Below are 14,204 nucleotides of genomic sequence, written 5' to 3'. Positions count from 1 at the left end.
CATTTCCATGAGCTATGCAGTTCACTGGCTTAACCTAAAATGACTCAAGCTTTTACCAATTACAGCCAAAGAAAACTTATGGTCACAACATCAGCCATAACACCATGCAAGACTATCACACCCACGTTGTGGATTCGATATAGGAGAACTTTCTCCAAGAGCCCGGGCAGGCCAAAAACATTAGTCTTCTTAATATGTGATCCTCTGACCTCATATATTTCCGTCAAAGAGCCGATTGCAGGAAGCCAAAATCTGGAATCTCAAAGTTAAGTGTGAGTCTGTTTTAGTTAAAGCTCCAAATAAAACCAGGCTCAATGATTGCACTTTTCAAATTTCATATTGAGAGAAATGAAATGTGACCAATGTTCACATCTGGCCACAAAACAAGCATAGTGAAGTCCTACATAAACTGATTTATTAAAAAACGATGTTTATCGGTCTGACAAATAAGCTATTTCAAAAATTAAAGTTTTCCAGAAAATGTCAGACAAAAGAATAATGGGTCAAAGAACATATTAACATGTTCTATCCGTGCCATTTATTGGAAACACTCACCTTTCCTCCTTCCAATGAACAAAAGAAAACAAATGTCACCCATCCCCTGCTAATGCCCCCCTCAGCCGCATTGGCTGGCTGCCTGGTCCCTTCAGTGTCCAACAAAATACAGATTTGAACCCTTAGATAGAGGATGACAATACATTCATTTGTTCTTTTAATAAATACTCACAAATTATTCAATATTTTTATTTAGAAAAAAACATGTTTTAATATTTTTTATATCAAAATAACACCTAATGGTGTGCAAATAGTAAAAACATCAAACACAGTTTACATGTATTTAAGATCCACATAGCCATTCAACCCCACATACCATTCATATCACTTTGTTATACCATAATTCACACTAGTATTCTGTAACCTTACACATTAGGTCACCCTGCAATATTCTACAATATTTCTTGTTCTATTTAGAACCTCTTAGTACAATCTTCCAATATAAATATCTGTATGTCTCTAGTGTCCTAGAGGGCACCAGGCCCCCCTCTCCCAGTCTACCCCAGCACCCCGGTTTCCCTGACCCCCTCTAACCCGTAACATGCACTCGCCCTTCCGCGCCCCCTTCCGCTGACTAGCCTGGCGTGGTGTGCATCCCTACCGACCTTCATCCACCCCCTCGCACTTAGGATGTGGTTCTCACTCCCTGCATCCACTGGCACTTGCCCACCTGGCCTGCCATTAGCACACGCCTAGCCCATGGCCCTCTCTTCCCCTCCTCCTCCCCCTGCACTTCTATGTTGTAGGCCTCCACTTTCCCCTGCACTTCCTTCCCACCCCACATTATTCCTTCCCCCTGTCCTGCATCCCCACTCCCCTCCGCCTACACTTCTTGTTACTGCACTTGCACGATCCGAATGACACAAAGCCTAGTAGGACCGTTACTGTTTTCTTCCCTGTCTCCACCCCCCCCTTTTTTGTCTTATGGCACCTTGAAACACCATTATTTGTACAGGCACTTTATAAGTACACAATAAAATGGAGTAAAATAAATAACCTCTTCGCTCACTATTCCTTTTTCCAGTGAAAAATGAAAGAATATACACCCTTTGTTGAAACCTTTCTGACATAAACTGTTTCTGAAAACCTTTGTGAAAAGCTTTGCCATGCAACTTGCCTCCTCCCATCACAACAAGAGAAGAAAGAAACTCTTATGGCACCCTTCCCTTGGGCCCCACCATGAGGAAAAGGAAGGTTGGGAAGAAGATGTGGTACAAGAAATGGAAAGGACAGAGGAGAACACGAGGGGGGACTTAGGATGCTGATATGGGGAAGAATGACAAGGAGCACAAGGGGGTGGATGTGGGCCATCAGGGCGGAATATATGGAGGCGGATGCAGTCTGGAGAAGGGGGGGTAGCAATTCAAACACGAGAATATGGAGGAGGGGCAAGAGTAGGAGGAAGATAACGAGATGAAAAGGAGGTAGATGGAGGACTCTAAGAAGAAAACCAGGATGTGGATGTGGTGCAGGATCAAGAGTGGCCGGAAGAGGAGTGGGATGAGGGGTGGCCACCAGAGTAAGAAAAGCAGGAGGAGGAGGCTGCGGATTGTGTTGGTGATGGTGACTCCTATTCGGTGGTTGGGAAACGTGGGCCAATTGAATGGACAAGGGATCATGCACATCAGGGCAAGACGAGTGAACATTGTGCATTGAGTATTATTGCAATGTGTTACCACATTTTCAGAGTACTAAATCCTACCATAAGAGGTATAGGTCATCAACCTCCTAACTTCCGAAGTTCCCCCCAGTAGTGCTGAGGAAGCAATTATCTAGAGTATGTTCTAGTCATTCCCGACTACGATGGTGACGACAGTGGTGAGACGCTCACCCATTCACTCCCAGGGGCACTGGCTGCAGGGGCACTGGCCACAGATACATGGCCTGGGAGTGTTCCCTGTCCTACCCATTATGTAAAGGGTGGCTGCGCCTCCATAAGGGAGCAACCGGGTTGATTGCACTTTGCACCATGTATGAACAGGTGGATAGCACAGGGGCAACGTGCTGGTCTTGGAAGCAAAACCACGCAGAGCAATAGATGTCCAAATCCTGGATCTGCGATTAGAAACGAAGCTCAGGTATTAAGCGCGTTATAAAGAAACAATTACATACATAAAAACACATTGCTTGCATTGCAGCACGGTGAAGTAGCCGGAGGAAAATGTGCGTCCAAGATTGTTCGGAATCATCGCATGTGTAGTATTCCAAAACACCCAGTGCAATGAAACAAAAAGGTTAGACCGGCTGCTGCTCTGTGACAAAATGCGAAGGAAGCCACTGTCCTGCATCAAGGGGACATAGTTGCAACTGCCTTTGTTCAATAGCATGGAGATCCACAGATGTATTCTCATGCAGCTCTCATGCAGTAGGGAGACCCAAAAAATGTTCACAAGTGTAGCCACTGCATAGCAGGGAGACTCTGAGAAATATGTGGGGTTTCACCTATTGCACAGCAGAGTGATTGCAGCTATGTTATAGCAACGGGAGACCCATGGGAAATGGATGAGGCTCTTGTGCTGCAGAGAGAATCACACAAATATATGTGTTTTTCAGAAATTGCATTGCACGGCGGGACAGCCAATATATGCGGTTGTGGTCGTGCTTATTGTGTAAAAGGGATAACCAGAGACATATTTGCTCTTGTAGCTATTTGCATAGATATTCCTTGCAATATCTTCATATTTGCGGTCTTGGGCAGAAGCGAGACCCAGATAAATGTTTGCAGTTGCAGCTAATGCATTGCCGAAAAATATTTGCACAGCTGTTCTGCAGCAGGCAGAGCAAGAGCAACAATTGCACTTGCAGACATTGCACGGTAGGGAGAATCTGGAGAATTCTCAAGAATGACCCTCCTGGAGCTTATCAGTGATGGAAAGGCAGTGTTAACTTAGCCATTCCAAGGTGTGCAAAGTGCTGCGGCAACGTTGGTATGCCTGCAATCAGTGCAAAGCCTGTGTCTCGATGCAGGCCCTACTTAGGTATGTGCTGATCTTCTGCACCCCAAAATCCAATTCCTTCACTGGGTGGCAGCTACTGATGATACCTTTCAAGGTGAAGGATATTTGCAGAACCAGTGACATGATGGTCTTAACTGTTCGTAGGGCAGCAAGGACTTGCGGCCTAGCGCATGAAGAAACAATGCCCAGCTTCAGATGACGAGGGCTTAGTCACTGTGGTAACATTTCCTCCAAATTCTGTCAGATGTCAACAAACCTGCAAACTTTGCCATGAAAACATTTCAGGCACCGAACCACATTCATCTGCACCCCTCGTGGATCACTCTGTGGTCAGGACCGCTCTCAGATGACCTAGTAGGAAGTGTCTGCTATGTAGCCAGTTCTTTGTCCATTACCCCATATGACCATGGGGAGGTGCATTTTCTGGCCATTAATTGATCTAGCAGATATAGAATCTCCCTCACCTTCAAATGGGATCTTGAAGATGTGCTATCCAAGTTGATCCCAAACTTACTCCAGTCCCCAGTGTTCTTGCAAGTGGAAATATTTGGTCATTCTTTGTCTATGAAGAAGTTCTGCACTTTGGATTTTGATAGTGGGTGAAGAGGTGTCCAACTCACTTATATGACTACAAAGAAAGGGAGGTGTGGAGATAGTGCTGTTTGCAGTGTGGCTTCCGCTCACTAATGTTTTTAAGTTTCAGATCTTCCAGCCCACATTGAAAAGATGCTGTACACAGGTGGAGGGGTAGCTTCATCTTTCCCCTCTCCTATCTCTAAAGGTGGGAGGTCCTCGTTTTCCTCCTCAATAGCAGAGTCTATTACACATTTCAGCTGCAGCCTGCACTTGGATGGGTCATAATCTTTGTTTTGCTCGTCATGAATTGTCATCAAGAATGAATGTTGTCTTACTGGATGTAGGGTAGTGGTGGTGACACTCCTGCTCCTCTATAATGTGCATTGTTTCTCCGAGCTCATCAGAAAACACAATGTGCTCCTCTACCCCTTTAACCCCAGAAAGAGTGCACTGAGCCTTCTCTTCCTCCTGGCTTCATAGCCTGAGCATGTAGTGCTTTCTCCTGCACAACATTGTGAGATGTAACTGAAAGGGCTGCTGAATGGGACATGTACACCTCTTATATTTGAAATGCAATGTTGGCATCCCAGGTAGACACAGCAGCTGCTGTTAAAAAATACCCTGTGATCCTATGCCTTCCCTTCATTGGTACGTTTAGGACATCTGAACATGTTGGTGATCACAATGATCACTTTTCCCCTCAATGGACAAATATATGGTATGCGTGCTGCACACTCAGTTACAGTGACTCTGTGTAGTCTCATTTTCCAAACAAAACCTGCAATTTGTCTTCCCTTACACACTCAGTTACAGCTACATATCAGTGATATGCTACTCGCTAGTCACTGACCCGCTAGCAAGAAATGTGCCAAGCAGGTCTTTCACGCAAGGGGGTCACTGGGATTATCAATACTCTCTTATCTAGTAGTAATCAAAAAAATTAAGACACACTCAGTTACAGTCTAATTGAGACAAACTCTGTGATTTGTCTCCCCTCTGGACCATGACACAAATGTGTATGTGCCTAGTTCTTATGCAAGGTGGTCTGAGAATTTCTCAGTCCTACACTAGCCAAGAGAAAATGGCATTTGTGTTTCAAAATCAGTTACAACCATTGCAAGTCATCTCCTGAAAATTGGGCAGTATTTACAACTGTTAATTTATAGCCAATCTCTTTCTGTTGCAGGAGGCATGGATGATGTCAAAGATATATGTGGATGGTTATTGGACAGTGCAGACACTTGCTAGGCGTGGAGAAACGGGTAGACCCTATGGTGGGTTATTGATTGGCATCAAGCACTCGTATCCTGCTCGTAAGATTGACATTGTGGAATGTAATGACCATATCCTAGCAGTAGAGATTGAAGGTACCTCCCCGGGTAACAGTGGTCGTTTAGGTTGTTATCATTGTCTATAACAACCTGAGTGGGGATTACACTGATTCTATATGTGATGCACTCACTGATGTCTTGGCAAATTGGATAAAAGGAGATCATTAAGATTGGGTCATACTTGGTGGAGATTTAAACTCCTGCTGTGCATGCATTAAAAGCCTTGAAGAACGGCACATAGTGGAGAGTAGAAGCATTATGAAACAGACTCTCTCAAACAGGCAAGGCCAGTAGTGGGCAAGATATTAGGTGATTGGGAATTAACTATGCTCAATGGCTGTGCTGAGGGAGACTTCCCAGCGAATCATACCTGGGATATGGGAGACAGGCAGGCGACCGTAGATAATATTTTTTTAACACTGAGCTCATGGATTATATCCAAGGCATGAGCGTAGCTAGGAATGATTTCAGTGATCATTTCATTGTCATCCTGTCTCTCAACTCTGGTACACTTAAGAGCATACAAGAAAAGATTGGTTCAGTTGAGGTTAACCATGTTAGAACATTATGTGGTCAGCGCAAAATGTGGAGATGGCAACCAATCACATTAGTACACTAGAACCGGATCTGTATATGCATATCACCCAATTAGATATGGACGAGATTGAAAACTGGTTACACCAATTTTCTGATGAAGTGCCTACTTACAAATGTACTACGATCAAAAGAGAGGAATGTGTCGGGATATAGGTGCAGCCACAATCAAGCGTTGTAACCATGCAGTGTTTACTAACATAAGGATGATACAAAATAAATACAAACATTGGGTGCATTGGTGGCACGCCTCCCATAGGAGTGCTGACTGGCAAGAAATGGTAGCTATCTTAAATTCCCATAATGCTAGACATATCTGGCCAATCGTGGGGGAGGCAAAAGGAAATATGAAGGCTAGAATAATAAATCCAATAAATGAACAACAGTGGATCAAACAACCGCAGTCTGATATGGATATGGTGCAAATAAAGACTATATTGTCCCACAAAGTTTCCAGCAGCAAATATTGGCTCTCCATTGATAAAGTAGGTATTGTAAAGAAAAATGTCTGACTAAAGACATCTTTTTCTCCTGGCCCCAATGGTCTAGCAAGTATTGTGTTAAAGGATGACCCCGAATTGTGGGATGGTATTCTGGAGATTATGTTCAATAAGGTATTGGAAATGGGCATTATTCCACAATCCTGGAAGACTGCAATTTTAACCCACACATAAAAAAGTGACCGAACTGTGCCTGGTAATTACAGACTATTTTATATTCTAGATGCAACTGGTAAACTCTTTCTGTCATATCTATTGGAGGAGCTTCAGAAATGGTCTAAGGCAAGTGATATTCTTGAGAGGTTTCAAACTGGTTTCAGGCCTGGATCTTCTACTCTTCACAATCTGAGGCTGATTTATATGTTAGTGGAGAGTGCTATCGGGTGAAAAAAGCCCAGAGCTCTGTGCACTTTTCGTTGACTTCCGGGCGGCCTTCAATTCAGTATGCAGAGAGAGGCTATGGCAAAAATCTGAAGATCTTGGCTGCCCAGACCATTTGTATTTCCTGAAGGTATTTCATGAGGGCACAACTGTGCGGGTCAAGCTAGATGATATGAAGGGGGCCCTGTCGCACCCGTAAAGAAGTATTAGGGGTGTCAAGCAGGGTTGTGTCTCGGCCACCTCACTTTTTAATTTATATCTGACCGACCTGTCAAATTGTTTAAAAGCTGTCAACTCCTGCCCACCAAAGATTGGAGCATATCATGTTGTATGCCTCTTATATGCTGACGATCTCCTGATATTAGACTGCACCTTTTCAGGCATGATGGGATCAACAACAGAATTGCTGAAATATTCTACAGGAAACCAGTTATTTATACATTTGAGCAAAACTGAGATTATTCTGTTTTCCGACAGAAAAGTACAAAGATTTAGGTGGACAGCTATGGGGGTTAGTGTTGCCTATACCGAATGTCATAGATAGCTGGGTGTGGAATTCGATCCCAAACAAGGCTTTATTGAATGTTTCACGACTTGTACTAGAACGGCTATACAGCTAAGAGCATTAAAATCAAATTTCACTCGACGTACTGGGGGCTACAGCTTAGAGGGAACCATTTGTCTCTTCAAACATTTCTTTATGCCTGCCATCATATATGGTTTAGAGAGCCTGTCCATTATGGACTTGACATGGCTGAAGAGGCTTTAAGCCTGCTTCTGGGGACATATGTCAGGCCTTCCACAGTGTATCCCCATGGAGATACTGCAACTTGAATTGGGTCTTATCTCCATGGTGGCTCTAAAGAAGCATGGTCTTTTGTATATAAAATCTTTGACTGAACCAGAATGTCCGCTGCTACATGTAGTAGGCCAGAATATGCAACTAAAATATGGTGGTGCATATGAAAACATATCCTAACATTGTTTGAATTGATTGGTTGGATTATTGGTTTCAGATAAAGGAGACTACAAACTTAAAAGAACTTTTGAGCAGAAAATTGAGAACTGGGATTGGTGTAATAACTTGTTGCATTTGGCTAAATTAAAATCATATGTATTTGTATCAGATATGTTATATGATTAAAAGAAACCACATCCCAGGCATCTATGTCCTTCTGGGAATTTACATGGGTTCCTATTACTCCTTCATATTAATCATCTTCCTGTCATGTCTGTGATGGGATCTGCTGCCTCAGGAAAGGAGATACTGCTGCATATGCCAGAATGTTAGCACCTTAGTACCTGTGAGGCATGTGATGACTGAATGCCCGAAACTAGCCTCCATGTACATGGCATATCTTGGTGAATATGCACATAATCTTGATTCAATTAAAGATAGGTCATTTGGGTGTTATTGTTTAAACTTTATAGAGTTTGGCTTTTAGTAGCTGAAAATATGGCTCAGATTGGACATATTGAAACTGAAACAGTTAATTGAATGCGCGATTTGGATCCGATTCTGTATGGAGTCTTTTATTAACTCATCATTACTCTTATAAATTAAAATAAATGTATGCATATTTGTTTTACTATGGAGTTGTTATATGTTTCAAATGGGTTATGGAATTTCATGAAATTGTATGAAATTGTATGGCTGAGTGATAGTTTTTACGTATGTTTTATGTTTATGTCTAAAATATTGAATGTGTTACGTTTTTAACTACAACACATACAATAAAATAAATAAATACATTGCAAGTTATCTCCTGCCTCCAAACAACTGTGGAACTTTCCCTTCACTGCATTCCCTCTTAAGTAGCAACAATATGACGGCATGCTCAGTTACTGGACCTGCATGATGATCTCTGGGATTTCCTCCTTACAAGTGGCACTTCTTGCCACACTAACAAGAAGTGAAATATGCAAATGTGTGATACAAGGTGGCCAATATGATCATTTTCTCCCTAGTAGTAGTTGCAAAAATATGTCACACTCAGACACTGAATGGTCCTTTTGTATTCCTTTAACCAACTCTAGGATATTCAGAGAAATAACCAATCTAACCCCTTACAGTATTTTAAATGTCTCGCAGCTGAATATTACATCAGTGTTTTGCCTTGCCATCAACTACACAGCCAGGAAGCCTCATTGCTGCTGTTGTTCTTCCTCCTCATTGGTGAATTTCAAAAAAGACTATAGTAGGAACCCCTCATTACATGTTCAGCGGTGTGGGAAAAATAGGTAGTAAATCCATTACTTGCACTGTTTTGGCAATAAGTGAGTTAGCATTCTTTTTCCCGCACAGCTGAACTATACGTTTGGCCTTGAAGTTGAGTATTTTCTTCTAGCATCATGCTGGTGGTAAATCCACCACTTTTAGGTCAGATATCGGCAGAATTCCCACGGCAGAGTTACTGCACATATTCATTCTACTGAAAGCCCCATGATGTGATTAACGCCACCCTTCCACCCCTTTTAATCCTGTGGTATACTCACAGGACCACATGGTGGTAACGGTTAGAAGGTTTGGCTGTAATCTGGTGGATTTACTGCTGAATTATACACATGATTATTTTGGATTTTGATCATGTGCTTTACTCTTTAATAAGCGTGGGTGGATACATTTGCCAGAGACCTGTATCACCTGAATGTTCACTTTATTTGGGTGATTGGGGTTTGGACAAACCTTTAACTGATTGTTGTCACAGATTTGGGTTAAGCGTATGACAATTCATCTTAAGGAAATGTTGCTGTAAACATTGGTTGACAAGGTCAGATCTTTTTTGCCAGCACATTTGCAACGCAAAGATACTTATAAAGTTAATAGAATAGGTAAGATATTTAGACCCTTTCCTGCCAGTGATGTTCAAAGAAAGCAAAGTGTGTAAATGACTAACAGCTGGCGCTTGTCTGTTACTCACCGAACCAGGGGTTCCGGAGAAGTAGAGGTGATTGCTGATTTTGTGGACAGGATGGTCTTGATTGAAGAGCCTGGGTTATACTTTAACCCAGGCCTCCTCACTCAAGGGAACACTTCTTTATGACACATCCCTCTGCAGTAGAGTTGGTAACCCGCCAGAGGAACAAATCACACAAAAGAGCGGGGAGAACACACCGCCAAGTAACCAGACTGCAAGAAAAGACAAGACGGTTAGCAAACAATTAAGTTGTAAACAACCTCTTAAGTGGGAAAAGAAATTTCACCTGCCTAGGCGCTGTATTGTGTCAGAATGGGTGTGAAGTGTGGTCAGAACCGCCTCCCCTGAAGGACCTAGAAGACAGTGGTGAGAATTACCCCCTGAATGAGATGTCGAAGAAGACTATACAAAACTGATGGCACTTCCTTACCGGGTGCAGATTCTAGGTGAAGTTGGAGGTGTGGAACCAAAGAACAAAGTCCAAACAACGACTGGGATAACATAATAAACACAAACTTAGTAAGGGAGACTATGCTCAATCGGCACGAGTGCCACACTAGAACCAGGTTGGTGTGCAAGGTGTACCTAAAGCTGATGAATTTCGTTTTGTGCGGCCACAGAGACCGAGAAAGGGGAGTTGTAACACTGGGCCTCATTACGAGGCTGCCGCTGGTATTCATTTTTTCTGGCGCCCAGAAATGGGCAATTACCGGGTCATTACACCCCCGCCAGAAAAATTCTTCCCCATTCCCATTGAGCCCAACAGGGCTCAATGGGAATGGGGAGGTCGGATGCATCAGCACCATTTATAACGGTGCCAGTGAATCCGACATGCTGTGCTCGCGGGTGCCTTTCATTCCGCCAGGTCAGACCTGGCAGAATGAAAGGCACCCGCGAGCACAACTCAGAGTTTGCCGGTCCAGATACAACGGTACTGGCAAGCTTACCGGTACCATTGTATCCGGACCGGCAAGCTCGTAATGAGGCCCACTGTCTTTTTCTTCGTAATAGATACCAAAATGTACTATTTAAAATGTATGCCGTTGTGGCAGAAATGCACATAGTTTTTTAAAACTATGATCAACCTGTAATGTTTGCACCCACAATTATTTAATCACATGTGTGTAATATGTATTCAATGCATTAAGTTCTATACATGAGACTAGTACTAGTTGCAGATTCATTGGAACCATTTTCTATTTTAGTCATGAAAAAGTCGATATTTATACAATGTTGTTGTTTCTATACGTACAATAACTGATAATAACAGTTATATGATTGTATGTAAAGTGTTAGTTTCTGAATAAGCCAACACTTGACGTTTAAGGATGTGCTTGGGTTTCTTCTTCAACAAGGCTTTACTGAGGCTTAATTGAATGAACATCCTAGTGCAAGCATTGATGTATTTGTTGGTGTACATTGTGGCATTGACCAAATTAGTTTCTCTATTAGTTTGCCTTTAAGCCTCTGGTATTCTTGTTTCATCTTTCTGAAATGTCAGCGTCTACATCATGAATGCTTGACTTATGACTGTCTCTGACTCAGCCATAACTGCTTTTTGAGGTCTTTGATCTGCGGTAATGAAGTATTCCTTTTATTAAATAAATAACATACATAGCTTTATTCGGCCCGCAGGCCTTCAAAGAACAGCTTATCAAAAACATCAAGTACCTTTACTACAATTACCAAAGTACATAACAAGGATGGAATAGGGTCCTTATTAAATGGGCATAGCACAGATCTCGAAGCCTCGGGCCTGGTACCAAATTAATTCCATGTTTACCTTATCCCCAGGGATGTGAGATTCACACCCGATAGAATATTGTTAGAAGGATAGTTTCAGGTGTGTAACCGTTCCTGGGAAAGTGCGTGTTAGGAGACCGACCAGAGCGCCCAAGTCATTGCAGAACTTCCCTCGCCATTCTCTCGTTCCTGAAAACCAATTTTACAGAATCAAAGGGATTGGATCCCTCGCCAGACACTCTTGCTCACCACGCCATTGTATCCCTTAACACAAAGGCACAGTCCCCAACAATACTATGCCAGTGAAGACATCTGTTTAAGATAGCATCCGTCGATTTGTGCCTGTTAAGTGGCAGTGTGGGTACCGGTTTATAGTCATAATTTCGAAAAAAAAATGTCGACAAACAAAAATGTCGAAAAAAAATGTCGAAAACAATAATGTCGACATCCTATACTTATAATGTAAAAAGTCATTTTTTAGAAAAAAAAATGTCGACAAAAAAAATGTCACTTAGACCTATCAACACCTCACCCAACACCCCCTGCAACCCCCCCCCACACTCTCCACCACCACCCTCCCACCCCTCATACTCAACACATTCTATTTATATATTTATTTATTTATTTATTTTTTCAATAAATAAATAACCAAAAAGAGTATCATTTACTATGGGGGGGTCCCCCCAAACCCCCCTCACCCAACACCCCCCTGCCGCCCCCCCAACCACCCTCTCACCCCTCATACTCAACACATACTAATTATATATTGATTTATTTATTCAATAATTAAATAAATAAAAAGAGTATCATTTACTATGGGGGTGTCTCCACCAACCCCTCTCACCCAACACCCCCTGTCACCCCCCCACGCCCCCCACCATCCCTCATACTCAACACATCTTAGTTATATATATTTATTTATTTATTCATACAATAAATTGAAAATTTCGAAAAAATATCGAAAAAAATGTCGACATTATTGTTTGTCGACATTATTTTTTTCGACATTTATTTTTCGAAATTTTGACTGTCGACATTTTTACTGTCGACATTATGATTGCCCACCGTGGGTACCCCATGAAGAAATACAGTGGCCCTACATTGTCCCCCGTAAGCATTGCTCTTAAAGGTACGCACCCTAGAATGATTACCAGATGCACTAGCTGCCCTCTTCCCAGGGCTTTTAGTTCTCGATGGACTTGGAACACAACCCACCAATGGGGTGGCCTTAGCACATGGAAAAAATACCCTGGAGTATATTGGAGTCAGGCTGTATCTCACCCTGGGGCTGTCCTACAGAGTAGGAGTGATAAGATCACTGGAGGCAATGGTCATGGGAGGTGCCAAGGGATGGGGGCCCTTGTTACCAGGAAAACGGTCAGAAGTTTCCCCAGGTGGGCCTACTCCTCCCCTCATTGCTTCCCCTCTCATCTGGCCCTCGATCAGTTCTAGTAACAGTTTTTTTTTATTGTTGCCAGTCCGGAAAGCACCTGGTCACAGGCGCATCCCTGGGCAGCATTGGCTCCCTTATGCAATGGATCGAAGGTGGCAGGGATGTCATTTTGGGATCACCAGGGGTGCCTGTGTAGAGAATGCAATGAGTGGATGTAAGAGAAGGTGTGAGTGAGTGGCTGGTGGGTGAATGAGTATGAAGGTGATGGTGTGTTTTTGAATGTTGTGGATGGGTGTGTATTTACATAGAGAATGTAATGAGTGGATGTAAGAGAAGGTGCAAGTGACTGGTGGGTGAATGAGTATGAAGTTGATGGTGTGTTTCTGAATGTTGTGGGTGGCTGTGTGCCTGTGGAGAGAATGCAATGAGTGAATGTAAGAGTTGGTGTGACTGACTGGTGCGTGAATGAGAATAAAGATGATGGTGTGTTTTTTGATGTTGTGTGTCGGTGTGTGCCTGTGTAGAGAATGCAATGGGTGGAGGTAAGACAAGGGCCCTCATTACGACCTTGGCGGAAAGTAACTGACCTGACCGCCATAGCGTAAATAGCGTTTCCGCCATTGCACGATGGAGTAAAGTGCGGCTGATTCCGACCCATCGGGCACGAGCATTACGCCATGGCGGAAGTGCAAAGTCCGCGATGGCGGAAATGTCCCCAAAACGCCCCTCACCGCCGTCGTACGGCGCCCTAGGTGCAATTCCGCCACCCATCATAGCGGTCACCGTAATGAGCGGTAATCGCAAAATACGGTGACCGTAAATATACGGAAACGGAAGTAAAAACATGGGGCCGGAACGGGAAACAGCACGCCGTACACCTACAAAATCAGAATCACAACACAACCATTACAAATCCGACCCTGAGACACATCCCAACCCGTAAGCCACCCTAGTCAAAACAATCAAAATGGGAAAAGTTGCCAAAAAAGCGTGCGACCGCAAGCGGCAGGTCCACTTCTCCCATGAGGAACTCACCGTGCTCACAGAGACCCTCCAGGAGAATGCTGCCATCGTCTTCTCGACGCAAATGACCAGGACGGCACTTGCGAACAAGAAGGCCATATGGGCCCTGGTGGCACAGCGGGTAAGTGCGGTGGGGACCGCACCCTGCAACCCACAGCAATGCAGAAAGCGATGGGACGACTTGCGGATACGCGTACGGAGCATACTGTCAGCCAACCGTAACATTGCCACAG

Source organism: Ambystoma mexicanum, chromosome 3p (genome assembly GCF_040938575.1).
Source record: "Ambystoma mexicanum isolate Mex_15411 chromosome 3p, UKY_AmexF1_1, whole genome shotgun sequence".
NCBI classification, from domain to species: Eukaryota; Metazoa; Chordata; class Amphibia; order Caudata; family Ambystomatidae; genus Ambystoma; species Ambystoma mexicanum.
Note: the sequence above shows the minus strand (reverse complement) of the source record.